Source organism: Balaenoptera borealis (assembly GCF_965194805.1).
Source record: "Balaenoptera borealis genome assembly, chromosome: 2".
Classification (NCBI taxonomy): Eukaryota; Metazoa; Chordata; class Mammalia; order Artiodactyla; family Balaenopteridae; genus Balaenoptera; species Balaenoptera borealis.
In genome coordinates this window covers 25,640,310-25,644,530 of record NC_138867.1, presented here as the reverse complement: position 1 = coordinate 25,644,530, position 4,221 = coordinate 25,640,310, and the positions used below count along the sequence as shown (strand labels likewise).

At 40.1% G+C, this 4,221-nt stretch overlaps 1 pseudogene across 1 annotated transcript; it reads right to left on the bottom strand.

Moving 5' to 3' along the window:
- Window positions 1-2,930: 2,930 nt before the first annotated feature.
- LOC309623150 (profilin-1 pseudogene) lies at window positions 2,931-3,940 on the bottom strand (annotated as a pseudogene). The gene has a single exon. The product of its transcript is annotated as a profilin-1 pseudogene (transcript).
- Between the last annotated feature and the right edge of the window lie 281 nt (window positions 3,941-4,221).

Sequence of the window (4,221 nt, the reverse complement as noted above, 5' to 3'; positions counted from 1 at the left end):
AAACCATTAACCAGACTCATCAAGAAAAAAAGGGAGAAGAGTCAATTCATCAGAATTAGAAATGAAAAAGGAGAAGTAATAACTGACACTGCAGAAATACAAAGGACCATGAGAGATTACTACAGACAACTATACGCCAATAAAATGGACAACCTGGAAGAAATGGACACATTCTTAGAAAAGCACAAACTTCTGAGACTGAACCCGGAAGAAATAGAAAATATAAACAGACCAATCACGAGCACTGAAATTCAGACTGTGATTAAAAATCTTCCAACAAACAAAAGCCCAGGACCAGATGGCTTCACAGGCGAATTCTATCAAACATTTAGAGAAGAGCTAACACCTATCCTTCTCAAACTCTTCCAAAATATAGCAGAAGGAGGAACACTCACAATCTCATTGTAAGAGCCCACTATCACCCTGATACCAAAACCAGGCAAAGATGTCACAAAGAAAGAAAATTGAGGTCAAATTCACTGATGAACATAGATGCAAAAATCCTCAACAAAATACTAGCAAACAGAATCCAACAGCACTTTAAAAGCATCATACACCATGATCAAGTGGGGTTTATCCCAGGAATGCAAGGATTCTTCAATATATGCAAATCAATCAATGTGATACACCATATTAACAAACTGAAGCATAAAAACCTTATGATCATCTCAATAGATGCAGAGAAAGCTTTCATCAAAATTCAACATCCATTTATGATAAAAACCCTCCAGAAAGTAGGCATAGAGGGAACTTACCTCAACATATTAAAGGTCATATATGACAAACCCACAGCCAACATCATTCTCAATGGTAAAAAACTGAAACCATTTCCACTAAGATCAAGAACAAGACAAGGTTGTCCACTCTCACCACTATTATTCAACATAGTTTTGGAATTTTTAGCCACAGCAATCAGAGAAGAAAAAGAAATAAAAGGAATCCAAATCAGAAAAGAAGAAGTAAAGCTGTCACTGTTTGCAGATGACATGATACTATACATAGAGAATCCTAAAGATGCTACCAGAAAACTACTAGATCTAATCAATGAATTTGGTAAAGTAGCAGGATACAAAATTAATGCACAGAAATCTCTTGCATTCCTATACACAAATGATGCAAAATCTGAAAGAGAAATTAAGGATACACTCCCATTTACCACTGCAACAAAAAGAATAAAGTACCTAGGAATAAACCTACGTAAAGAGACAAAAGACCTGTATGCAGAAAACTATAAGACACTGATGAAAAAATTAAAGATGATACAAACGGAGAGATATACCATGTTCTTGGATTGGAAGAATCAACATTGTGAAAATGACTATACTACCCAAAGCAATCTACAGATTCAATGCAATCCCTATCAAATTACCAATGGCATTTTTCACAGAACTAGAACAAAAAATTGCACAATTTGTATGGAAACACAAAAGATCCCGAATAGCCAAAGCAATCTTGAAAAAGAAAAACGGAGCTGGAGGAATCAGGCTCTGTGACTTCAGACTGTACGACTAAGCTACAGTAATCAAGACAGTACAGTACTGGCACAAAAACAGAAATATAGATCAATGGAACAGGCTAGAAAGCCCAGAGATAAACCGACGCACATATGGTCACCTAATTTACAACAAAGGAGGCAAGAACATAAAATGGAGAAAAGACAGCCTCTTCAAAAAGTGGTGCTGGGAAAACTGGACAGCTACATGTAAAAGAATGAAATCAGAACACTCCCTAACACCATACACAAAAACAAACTCAAAATGGATTAAAGACCTAAATGTAAGGCCAGACAGTATAGAACTTTTAGATGAAAACATAGGCAGAACACTCTATGACATAAATCACAGCAAGATCCTTTTTGACCCACCTCCTATAGAAATGGAAATAAAAACAAAAATAAACAAATGGGACCTAATGAAATTTAAAAGCTTTTGCACAGCAAAGGAAAACATAAACAAGACAAAAAGACAACCCTCAGAATGAGAGAAAATATTTGCAAATGAAGCAACTGACAAAGGATTAATCTTCAAAATTTATAAGCAGCTCATGCAGCTCAATATCAAAAAAACAAACAGCCCAATCCAAAAATGGGCAGAAGACCTAAATAGACATTTCTCCAAAGAAGATATACAGATTGCCATCAAACACATGCAAGGATGCTCAACATCACTAATTAGAGAAATGCAAATCAAAACTACTATGAGGTATCACCTCACACCAGTCAGAATGGCCATCATCAAAAAATCTAGAAACAATAAATGCTGGAGAGGGTGTGGAGAAAAGGGAACCCTCATACACTGTTGGTGGGAATGTATTTGATACACACACTGTGGAGAACAGTATGGATGTTCCTTAAAAACCTAAAAATAGAACTACCATATGACCCAGCAATCCCACTACTGGGCATATATGCTGAGAAAACCATAATTCTAAAAGAGTCATGTACCACAATGTTCATTGCAGCACTATTTACAATAGCCAGGACATTGGAGTAACCTAAGTGTCCATCGACAGATGAATGGATAAAGAAGATGTGGCACGTAGATATAATGGAATATTACTCAGCCATAAAAAAGAAACAAAATTCAGCTATTTGTATTTTGGTGGGTGGACCAAGAGTCTGTCATTCAGAGTGAAGTAAGTCAGGAAGAGAAAAACAAATACCGTACGCTAACACATATATATGAAATCTAAAAACAAAAAAACAATGGTTCTGAAGAACCTAGGGGTAGGACAGGAATAAAGATGCAGACATAGAGAGTGGACTTGTGCACACGGGGAGGGGGAAGGGTAAGCTGGGACGAAGTGAGAGAGTGGCATGGACATATATACACTACCAAATATAAAATAGATAGCTAGTGGGAAGCAGCTGCATAGCACAGGGACATCAGCTCGGTGCTTTGTGACCACCTAGAGGGGTGTGATAGGGAGGGTGGGAGGGAGATGCAAGAGGGAGGAGATATGGTTATATATGTATATGTATAGCTGATTCACTTTGTTATAAAGCAGAAACTAACACACCATTGTAAAGTAATTATATTCCAATAAAGATGTTTAAAAAAAAAAAGACATATACGGGTACAGTTGGATTTTTATTATTATTTTTTTTAGTATAATCTTTTTTATTGGGAAAAAAAAAAACCAAAACAGAAGAGTTTTCAAACCACATACAGGAGGGGCATGGGTTGGGGGAAGGGTGTCTGTCCTTCCTGCCCGGGTCCCCAGCCCATGTGGTTTTGGCAGCAATAAGGGGTGTGGGGTAATGGCCCCCAAAATAAAAATGGTGTACGTGTGTGTCGGATGGAGAGGCGAGCAAAAGCAGTGGGGAGTGGGGGGCGGGGAGGGACAGACGAGGTCAGTATTGGGAACGCCACAGGTGGGAGGCCATTTCATAACATTTCTTGTGGATCATACCACCCTGTACACCTTCTTTGCCCATCAGCAGGACTAGCGTCTTGGCATTCAGGGCAACAATGATATTGAAGGCGGCGGCTCTGCAGGTGCTCTTGGTACGAAGATCCATGGTAAATTCCCCGTCCTGCAGCAGTGAGTCCTGGATCACAGACCATTTCTGGCCCCCAAGCGTTAGCCCATTCACGTAAAAACTTGACCGGTCTTTGCCAACCAGGGCACCAACCTCAGCTGGCGTGATGTTGACGAAGGTTTTCCCGGGGACGGCTGCCCAGACGGAGGGCAAGTCCTTATAGCCCACGATGGCCGCGTCCTGACAGGTCCCTTCCGCCATGAGGTTGTCGTTGTAGACGTTCCCCGCGGCCACGGCGCTGCTACTGGGGTGCTCTCGGGGCTGCTGCTGGGGCCGCGGGCTGGGCTCGGGCTGCCTCGGGCTGGCGGGCGGGGGAAGGCAGAGAGCTTCGGGCACGCGCTGCGGTCCAGACCGCGGCTCTGCTAGCTGTGCCGCAGCCCTCGCACCGCCACTTCCTCTGCATTACTTTTGAATTGAAGGATGGTAACAACTTCATACCAATAAATTTAAAAACAACATTTTGCAGGAATACTGTATAAATTATGGGTGTCTGCGCAGTTTAAAAGTAATTATATTTTTCTTCTTCCTAACGTGTTCAAAATTGAAGGGCATTTTAAAAATTTCTTAAAACAAAAACAAAAACAAAAACAAACAAACAAACAAATTTCTTAAGCATCCATTAAATATAAGACAAATATCTGAAATAAAATACAATATTCTATACTTGGCTATTTACTCAA